An 11403-nucleotide genomic window follows, 5' to 3' on the forward strand; every position below is an offset into this window, starting at 1 on the left:
AGTGTTCCATAAAGTAAATGAGACTGTTGCCCGACCTATTTTAACAAGATGGAAGGAGTAAGTTCAGATGATTGCTTCTGTGTGTTTGGTGACAGCAAGCCGAGGGTGTTAAATTCTGTTTTCTCTATGAAAGAGCCAGAGTGAGAATGAAAAGGAAGCACAAAGAATCAAATAGTTTTACGTGAAGGCTACCAATGATGAAGATGAGAGAATTTACTGTTTTTAAAATATTCATTAATTTTCTCTTGGTGATGTTTATAGTCATAGCCTGATACATTACATTTTAGTTTATCTGAATTTCCTCTCATAGCTTTTCTTTTTCTTCTATTTAGTCTCATATTTATTCCCCCAAAAGTATTTGTAGACTTTTGAAGGTGTGTTTTTCTTCTCTCCCAATAATCAAAATCAGCTTTATGAAACTTGAACACCATTAACATGTGAAAAAATCCATAAATATCCATGTTATCCTCAAGGTGCTTCAAATCTTTTTGTGTTTTGAGTAGTATATTGTTAAGATTTTAAACAAGCTTAATATCTAATGGAAGGTATAGAACAGTGTCTCCTTTGCATAACATTCTGTTTTAAAGAACCAGCTAGATATACTTTGGTCTTGGCAGAAGAATTTGGTAAACCAGCTAGTAGTGAGTAGAGAGAGCTCACTCTTAGCCATGTGCCTGGGAATTGGTTTACCACCCAGCTATGCCTCCTTGCTTCTGGCACACAGCATGATTTAATAAAGTTACCATGAGTCAGTGTCACTGTATTCAAATCCTCCACTGCTTGGCAGCTATATGATCTCTGGAAAATTATTTATAATCTTATTGCCTTGTCTTTAAAAATGTTAACTTTCTTACTTCATATTAATGTTGTGAATACTATATTGGGTGACAGAATAAATGTGACTGCAGCTTTCACAAGTGGAATACATACAAGCACATGCTGGTTTCTGGGGAGAGCATTACTGCATCACCACCACCACAGCTATGTAAGCACTAGGAATTCTAAACTTAAGGACACCTGTAGTTTTGAGAGTCAAGAAATTTCACCTACATTGAAGCCATCAAGTTTAAGGTTTTGATGCAGGAAGTATGAAGACAAGGTCAAGGATATGAGACTAAAATGTAAGGTAGGAAGGAAAAGGAAGAGATAAATTGCACAAAAATAGGTGCTGAGGTCATAATTCAAGTTTAAATTGAGTTAATGGCCATGATCGTGGAAGTTCACATTTCCAAACTGTGCTAATTGGTTAGTATGTAATGTGAATTTACCACTAAACACCAGCTCCAGTGCCTATTGCTGACTGTACAAATGTGCTCAGTCCATCAAAGGAAGAGGTGCAGTAATGCTTCTGCAAATTCATATTTTCATAAAACCAGGTATTTTGACTGCAGTGGATTAAGACTGCTGTCTCCATCCAACCTTCAGTCCCTATTCTTTAGTTAGAGGGTGTTGAAGTGGTTACAGATATTTTTAGTTTCCAACTGAGGAAACTGGGAACACTTTCATGTTTTGTGAGATCTGTATATATATGATTCACAGAAATGTTCATGTATAGTTACTGACAGCTATTCTTGTGTAAGCATGGTTTCAGGAATAATCCTGTCCATCATCCAACTTCAACCATGTGAAAAATAGTTTTATCAAATGCATAACCTCCTGTATACAACAGGTTATGCATTTGATATAAACATGTTCTGTAGATCCAGCCCTAAAATGTACAGCTAATGAGTAACAATGTTTGAAATATATGCAGCCAATTGGCCCTGTCAAAAAGATTTTCACTTCTCAAATATGTAAAATCTGAAAAGGCAAATTCCTTTTTAATTAATACCTGGTATTAAACATTAATTAATACCTAGTATGAGAATATATGTAATATACTATATTTGCTTAGTAATGCATGATCTTTTTCTTTTTTGATAAAATTTATGTAACTATATGTGTAGAGCCCAAACATGTAGAAGTACAACCCAGTCATGTGTTATCCCTTTAACATAGCATATCTCATTACCAATAACAAATTTGAAGCTGAAATTAAAAAAAAACAGTACTCCAACACAAATTTCATCAATCATTTGTTTTTATTACTTCTTTAGAGATGATATATTACAAAGTTATCAAGGTACAAAATTCAAAGATTATGCAGCTAAAAAGTAAAAACATGTTTTGTACTGATTCTGTGATGTCTATTTTTGACAGCTTTTAAGTTTCTAGTGTAATTTCTCATTCAAAATACTCACTTTTCTAACAATTCTCATCCTAATAATTCATTTCTTTTTTTCCTAAAAGACCTGTTCAAGTTGCATAAACTTCAAATCTCACAAAACCTGTAACAGATCGTGACTGTATATAGAATAGAAGTCTTTTTGGGAAGAGATTAGCTTGCTCCAAATGCTGCTTAGACTGCAGCATCCAGTTAAGCTTAATTGAATCATCCCACAGACTTCTCAGAAGCTGACTGCTTGTAGTACCTGTCTATGGACTCTTAGTTCACCATAATGGATTAGCAACATCCTAGAACAGATGTGGACCAGAGTCTTTGGGTGTCCTTGTGCATAACTTCCAAATAAGCCTAAACCTCTCAAACCATCTTGTTGCTAATCCAAACAGTGTGAGGCAGTCAGGGTGTAGGACCTTGAGATTCCAAAGAAAAGTTTCTGGTGTTCTGTTATTACTTCAAGGGAACATTTTACTTTAATTTATTTTCCTCTTTTTTTAATGCAAAGTAAATCTAGGAAATCTCATCAGAAATCAAATTTAGATTGTTTTGAGATAAATATCAGTTATACTCACATTGACTACATGTGAAATATTAATCTTGTGAATATTCATAAGGTAGTATTTTAAACACAAACTAAGAATTTGCTCAACTGATTCTGTGTTTCTAGCCTTCAAGAGTTTCTGTAAACTTCTGTAGGCTTTGTCATTAATTACATACTGAAATTAGGGATGAATTATGTTTCCATTGTGGTATTTTTGTCTCACAGAATTGTAAAGAGCAAACCAATCCAATACATTGCTTTAGGATTGGTCCAATACATTAGGATTGGTTCTCCTTTAAGGGACAATTGTCATCCTGCGTTGAGTAGTTTCCTACAATCTTTACTCAGTATTTTGCAGTTACTAATCTCTTTGAGAAATCTCCGTTATGCTTCCCAGGGAGAAAAGTAATTATCAACACATACATAGTAAAGAAAAAAGTTGATGAGATCAAATCAATTTATGGAAGGTATAATTATTTTATATTTGACTGGCATCTCTTTAATTGTGGCTAGAGCAATCTATTATATCTATGTCATGGTGGTTGAGTACTAGAGATTGGGTTATATCCTTAGCCGTTTTTTCTTTTTTTCTTTTGAGATAGGGTATTTCCCTGTCTGTGGTGGTCCCAAACTTGTGATTCTCCTTCATTAGCCTTTCAGAGTGCTGGGATTATTGGTGTGAACTATCGCATCTGGCAATGCTTCATTTCTCAACTGTTAAAACAGTCTGTTGGACCAATTTCCTGAGCTAAACATCACAGACATGAAAAGCCAATGAAACAAACAGATGAAGCTTCTTGCTAAATCTGCTAGTTTTTCACATGGTCCAAATGCTTTCTCCATGGATTAGCTATTTGCTTACCTGTGTGTTCCATTTTGGGGACATTCATTCCTCATCTTTTCCTCAAAAATATTTATTTTCTGTATATTTGATGACTGCATTTATTCTATTTGTAGCTTTCTTGGTCATAATCATACTCACTAGACTTTTAGTCTTTGCAAAGCATTCAAGAAACCTCTTTTCCTCTTAGTGTCTCCAGACTTGTATTTCTTTCTTCTTTGTTTTTTTTTTTTTTAAGCTGATTTTGCCTTTTTCCAGTCCCTTTGATTTCATTGTCATTCAAGGAAAACTAAGAGAGTGGAAAATTATCCACTCATTCTATCTCTATTGAGACACAAATAAGACTCAGTCCATATTGACAAAATGACATCTGATGGCATTAGGTTAGAGAAAAACTTCTATCTCAAGAACGTGAGGATTTGATCTTGGTTGCAGCCACTGATTAAATCAGAGCATTTAATAGTTATCATTAAGGATAGGCAACTTTGTAAGGCACTTATTTTAGATAATAGAGTGATCAATCATGAATTTAAGAGAGACGTATTTCCTAGAGTTATAGTGAATTAGTGACTTAACTCCACTTCTGGGAGAAGTACCATCTCGATACTACTTAAGGTGTCATTTCCTCACTTTGGTGCAGGAAACCTTGGATGACAGACATTTCTCCAGGCCCCTGAACCCAAAGCACAATTTGCATTTTTACTTCTGTTTAATCTACATTTCTTTCGTCCTTGGAATCATCCTTACTGGTTTGTCTATCATGTGTTCTTGCCCTTATTTTAAGCACCAAGTAATTGTCTTCAGTGATTCAAGTGGCAACATTTTATGTGTAAGTCGGCACCTTGATTACAGGACATTCTCTGTTCTTTTATACCTCTTCACAAGACACTCTGAATTCAACTCTTACAAGATGTATCTATTACTGCATCTTCATTTCTGTAGATGGGAATGATTATACCAGCTACAAGTACTTTTTTTACTCATCATACACAAATAAATTTAGTAGAAAAAGTTTTGAAGTTACAAAAATTAAGAAAGGGAAAACATGAGTATTAAATTTTAATGTTTTTGAGATTCCAGTTAGCACAGGAAAATAAACTTAATCAATTGACAGTAATCAACAAAGGAAAAGTACCTATTCCCTAGATAACAACTTTCTAAATTTTAATACAATTGATCAGATTACAATATTCCAACAATTCTAGTATGTCTAACATTAAGTCAGTAAAGTGGTGGTAATATTAAAATTTTTGTTGGTCAAAAAGAGCCAAATATGATGAATCCTACATTTATGGGGCTATTAAGATTATATAAGGAAAAGTTATCTGCACACAATATCCACATCTTTATTGTATCTCCTTCCAGAGTATCTTTAACAAAAATATAACAAATATAAATATATTTATTTAAAAATGTGTATTTTTTGTATTTGTCATCAAAAAGAGAACACCATATTCACTATGTACTCTGCTTTGTAAAAGAATATGTCTTATGTATCAATCACTTTGTCATCATTCCCTGCTACACTTTTAGGAGCAGGCATAAAAATATTTCATTGTAAAAAAATTATTTATTTTACTGCTCTAATTGATGATTTTACCAGGTTCATATTATTTTCTAAGATATTACTGATGCTGTCAGACAATTCTTCTATTATTATAAACAGTGTTAAAGTGAACAACACAGACATTATTTCCATGTATGCAACTGCATGATTAAGATAAATTATCCATAATGGAGTTGGTGAATCAAATAGTGGAAAGGTCTTGGTCACTTTCCTCATTTCTGGAACAAAATAGCTGACACTTGCAACTTAAAGTTTATTTTGGCTCACAGTTTTTATAGGTTTCAGTTCATAGTCTGCTGGCTCCAAGGTAGGACAACATAGAGAAGCTGTTTTTCCTCATGATGAAGCAGAGTCAAGGGAGTATCTGGGAAGGTCACACCCACAGAGACAGGTCTTTTCTGACCAGACCCACCCTCAACATCAAGTTAGTTATAATGTCCTCATAATCCATTCACCTTCAAAAAATTCTGCCTTATGAAGATGTGAGGCTCTGGGAGGTACATCTAAGTCACAATGTTCTGCCCTTGGGCCTCAAAGACTCATGTGCATCTCTTTATGGAAAATGCATTTAGTCCACATGTAAGAGTTGCCAAAGTCCTAAAAGTTTTAGCACTGTCTAAAATCTCTGATACTCAAAGCAAACACTTATCTGTGAGTCCATGTTAAAACAAAACAAAAACAAAACTACTTCTGACACACAGCAGCATAGGATAAACATTCTCATTCAAAAAGGGAAGAATGGGGGCATGGAACCCAATGGAACCAAAGCATGACTGAAACCAATGGAGAAAACATTAAATCTGTAGATCCGTGTCCAGGATTCAGGACAAAGACAGGGGCTTCAAATACTATGGTCTTGCTCTTGCAGTGTTGCCAGTGTTTACAGTATTCTCTTGAGGTGACCTTGGTCACACCTTGTGACTTAACTGAGGCATTTCACGTTCCTGGATTTTCCAACTTTTAGTATAGCCACTTTGGCTCCACTCAATTTGTTGTACTATCCTCTGAGGGGCGCACTGTCTAGCTTACAAAGCCACCTTCTGAATTCTGAGTGGAAGCTTTCCTAACTCCAAAAGTCTTACATTCTTCATACTCATAAAACTAACGCCATAAAGATAATGCCAAGGTTTGCTCAAGCAGTAACCAGACCCTATTGAATCATGACCTCAGAGTTCCTAGATGTCTGAGCACTGTGAATTGAATCCTGGAACACCAATTTCCTACCTAGACTTTCTTGAGCAGGGTGCCCTGTGGCTGTCTTCTCAAATGAAACTTTACAACCTCTCACCCTTGAGCCTGTGAAGAGAATGATTTTGCTGATTCCTAACATGCTCTCAAGTCATTTTTTACTATTGTCTTCTTGTAAAGTAGCTTGGCTCACAATTGCTGTACACAAGCAAACAATTCAGTCAGAAAGCATTTGTCAGAATTTTGCTTTCATCCACAAACCTTGCTTCAGGTGACAAACATGACTGTGGCCATTTTCCTAGCATGAACATAAATGTGGCCATCTTCCCCACTCTGACTGTCGTCATGGCTTTCTCTAGTTAGGACTGCACAGACCTGTACACACTTGTTGTGAACCCTTTATGTGTGCTTTTTTGCACATATATAGTACTATGCAATATTATTCCATCCAGCATGGCTCCAAATAAAATGCAGAGCAAGCATGGTACTAAAAAGATTGTAGAGTGTTAAGGAAGCTGACAAAAATGTGAAGAACAGTAATGAAGGTAATCACAATGTGAAAAGCAGTGCAAAAGTTGCAAGAATGTTTGAGCAAGAATGGTAAGGTTTTGAAGAAAATACTTATAAAATAGGAAATTATAGAAAAGCACGAGCATGGTATTCATGTGACTGATGTGGCCAAAGAGTACAAAATGATAAAGTCAAAAATCTCAACTATTTTGAAGACTAAAGAGGCCATCAAAATAGAATCTAATATAGCAAAAGGAGTAATAGTGTTAACCAAGCAGAAGACACAAGTGCTGGAACAGGTAGAAAAATGTTTGTTGGTGTGGTTAAATGAAAAATAGCAAGCAGGTGATCGTATTAGTGCAACTATGATCTATGAGAAACTCAGTAAGTTACACAGTGATTTACTGAAAGAAAGCCCCTCTAACAAAAGCAAAAAGTGATGGATTTAAAGCTAGTGGAGGACAGCTTAATAAATTCCACAAAAGAAATGACATCCACAGTGTGATAAGACACAACAAAGCTTCCAATTCTGACAAGGCTGCTACAGAAGCCTACATGAAAGAATTCATGGAATTAAGACATCCCTCAATAAATGTTCAGCTTCAATGAAACAAGGCTCTTCTGGAAGAAGATGCCAAACAGAATGTATATCATGCACGAGGAAAGGATACTTGTGGGGCAAAACCCATGAAGGATAGATTGAACCTTTGCTGTGTGCAAACACAAGCACCAACCTAAAGATTAAGCCACGACTGGTATACCACTCCCAGACTCCTTGTGAATTCAAGGAGAATGTGAAGGAAGCCAGACTTCTTGTCATGTGGAGGACCAGCATGAAAGCTTCAATCACAAGGGAATTATTCATGGAATGGCTGCACAAAGTGTTCACATCCATCATTAATATCTTTCTGATAGCTAATGGCCTGGAAGGTCCCTTCTGATGGAGAGTACTCCATCCTTCGTAAATCACACAGATGTTGACTACGATTTCATAATGTGACACCTCTTCTGCAGCCCATGGGTCAGCAAGTGATGTGCAACATCAAGAAGCCGTCCACAAAGGCATCCTTCACCAAGTGTTTTAATGTCACTAAAGAGGCATACTCGACTATGAAAGAGTTCTGGAAGAAATGTTTTGATGGATTCTACTGTGTCAATTTCATTGACAAAGCCTGGGAAGATGTCACATACTGGACCTTATACTCATCCTGGAAGAAACTGTGGCCAGATTGTGTTACTGAATGTAACTTTGAGGGCTCTGAAGTACAGGTGGTGGGGTAGATTGTGTCCAGGGGCAAGAATATGGATCTGAACATTGACAAGTGCAGACATAGAGGCCCATAAGGAGGAGTAGAACAGAAGAACTAGCTAAACTCCAAAATGAGCAGCAGAAATTGTTGGTCTAGGGGAATTCCACTAAGGAAGAAGACAGAGACGGCTTTAGCAATGATGTGAAAAAATCCATTGTGAAAAAGTGGAATGAGTGCCAGGGTTTCTTTTAGAAGCACCACTCAATGATAACTGTAATGAATAAAGTGTTGAATCTGATGAATGATAATGTCTCATATCCAGAAAGTTATGTAGTGCAGGAAAAAAAAAAAAAAAACAAGTGACAGTAGACAGATTTTTCATCAAACTTGACCCAGCAGTTAAGAGATAAGAAAGAGAGGAAATCCTTGAAGAAGAGGGAGAAGACAGTAAACTTGCTCATCTCATTACTGAGGGAGACTCTCCCCCTACATCTTCCTGTCTACTATGCCAGAAGTCCCCTCATGCAAAGTTAGTGTTCTCTTCATTACTGTACTTTGTTTCATATTTTTGTGGTTAAAAAATGCATAGTGTTTAGACAGATTAACATTATTTATACTGAACTTTATGGGAAAATTTGATTCAGTTCATGATCAAAATGGTTTTACAATCACATTTGTAGGGATCAGCATGGGATAATCTTATTTACCTTGAATGTTATGGGGAAAATTGATTTTATTTGTGACCAACTTGGTTAAGGATTAGAACTGTAGTTTGAATTAATTTCATGAACTAAGGTACCACTTGGCTTCTTGTTAATGTTAATCTTTTCAAACTCTCTTTTGCTTGTCACTGCAGGTGGGGTGCTTTCCTATTGACAAAACTAAAGACTTTATAAATCAGGAGTTGGTCCTATTTACCAGTAGATTTTGCAAAAAATAGTAAGCTATAACCATGATACAACCTAAAAATTTCTTCCACCAAATTATTAGTCTGCTGACCTTAATTTCAATCTCCTGCAAAGTCTCAAGACATGAGCAAAATGTAGGCAAATTTTCTGCCAGAGCACAGAACAAGTGGTTTGGAGTCTAGCTACCACTGGTAGCCTTGTTACCAGCTGAATCTTTGTGTACCTTGTCTTCACTGTGGGCCCTGTTATCAGCATTTGGGTCTGTGCTCTGACCAGAATTTCTCAATTTCTCATCAAGCTTGCCCTACAACATTCTAGGGTTTCTCCAGCCAGCATCTCCAAACCTTTTCAAACTTGTCTTAGTTACTTTTCTCTTGTTATTGAGACAAAATACCCAACATACAAATTAAGGAAGGAAAGGGTTATTTAGCTCACGGTTTGTGGAGGTTTCAGTCCATAATCAGCTGGCTCCAAGACAGGGTGGCATGGCCGAGGGAAAACAGCTTAAGTTGGCAGAATGCACTAAAAGCAACATCAGCAAAAACGGGGAATAGCAAGCCTCTTTTCCTCCTTATATAATATGCAGGCTATCCATCTTTAGGCAGGTGTAGCACTCACACTGCCTCCATGCCCTCTTCTTTCACAGGTTCAAGATGATTACAAAGTAAGGATCCTGGCTCCCTGCTGAGTCACTTAAGGTTCCTAATTTCTCAAATTGACACAATGAAAACATCCTAGAGGGGTGAGCTTATGTCCTCTACCTAGCAAGATATAACTGCTGAGTTATTAGTTAAGCTTCTAGACTTCTCAAATCGACACAGTGTATCAACCATTACAAGACTCCTTTCATGAATCAGTTTTAGAAACCTTTGAACTGGGAGGTCAGGTATAGTCCTGATAGCTAATGGCCTGGAAGGTCCCTTCTGATGGATAGTACTCCATCCTACAACTCCACTCCTCTGGTACAAAAATTTGTATTAGGTTTCACTAAAGGGACGATTTAACAATAATGATATATATGTGGTTCTAAAAAAGAATTTTTTAGATAGGCCTGTATTGGCTGCCTGCAGAATCAGGGGAGGAAGAATGTAAAACTGCTGCAACTAGAGGCCTGGAGAATCCAGTCAAAAGTCAAAGATCTGGAGATCACTGCAGAGTTCTATGCAAGTCTGTGTCAGAGCTGAAACATCTGCCTTGAAAGGCTGCAGAGTCAGCCCTGGAAGACTGAAGGAATTAGAGACAAATGTCAAAGGTGACAGTGAAGACCAGAGATCCTGCAAGAAAAAAAGGGAAGACTTTCTTGTTTCTCTTTTTATTTCATCCAGGCTACAAGCCTGTTATATGGTGCCATCCACATCTGGAGTGGGTCTGCTCTCCTTTATGCATCAATCAATCCGGAGACCCATCCGGAGCTGTACTAATCTACTACACAGTCCTTATTCAAGTTGACATATCATAATTATTGATCACAGGGAATTTTTTGAGTTTTGGAAGATACTGGTTCATTGTTTCCACTAGGGTTAAGTTTGTGACATAACAACCACTGAATGAAAATACAACTTCCTTACAGTGTCACCAAAATAATGTTGTCAAATTGTTTTAAATTTTGCCCGTATAATAAGGGGAAATGGTATTTTAGTAGGTTTCAATTTTTAATTCTATTTTAGTAGATTTTAATTCTATTGCTATGAATAACACTGTTTTTTCACTTACAGATCATTTGTATTTTTTAATGTAAAAAGCCTTTTAATTTCCTTTTACTAAATTGTGAGTCTTATTTTTTCAAGGCGGTCTTTATATAACAGAGAAATTAATAATATGCTTCTAATATGAATTATAAATACTTTCCCAGTAAATCACTTGTATATTTACTTTGCTTGTTTCTCTTGTTATTTTAATGAATGCAAAATTTTGTTTTATGGCGGAAGTATATCTTATTTAATAGCTTTCCTTCAAGTGTAACCTTTCTTTAATAACTTTTAGATTTTGAGTTATAGGCTAAAAAGGTTTAACACTACAATCTTAAAAGATTTTGCTTAAGTTTCCTTCTAGTACCTGTAGGTATTTTTTTAAACATGTAATTATTTAATCTAAGGCTGGGGGTTTAGCTCAGCAGCATAAGCACCTGCCTTGCAAGCAGGCGGTTGTGAGTTCAATCCCCAGTACCGATAAAAAAAAATCCAGGAAATTATTTAACCTACATCTAATTTTGTATATTATACAGTGTAAGTCTTGGGTCAGCATTATTTCTTTTTTAGGTAGTGTTTCTAACATTATATATCAAAGCATGTGACCTATCACTCTTGTCAGGTGGTATTTCAGATGTCATTTTCATATAGGTCTGTTCTGGATTTACTTTGTTGCATTAGGTGCTCTG

This window comes from Cavia porcellus, unplaced genomic scaffold, assembly GCF_034190915.1.
Source record: "Cavia porcellus strain 051 isolate PalLab524CR breed Dunkin Hartley unplaced genomic scaffold, mCavPor4.1 scaffold_12, whole genome shotgun sequence".
Classification (NCBI taxonomy): domain Eukaryota; kingdom Metazoa; phylum Chordata; class Mammalia; order Rodentia; family Caviidae; genus Cavia; species Cavia porcellus.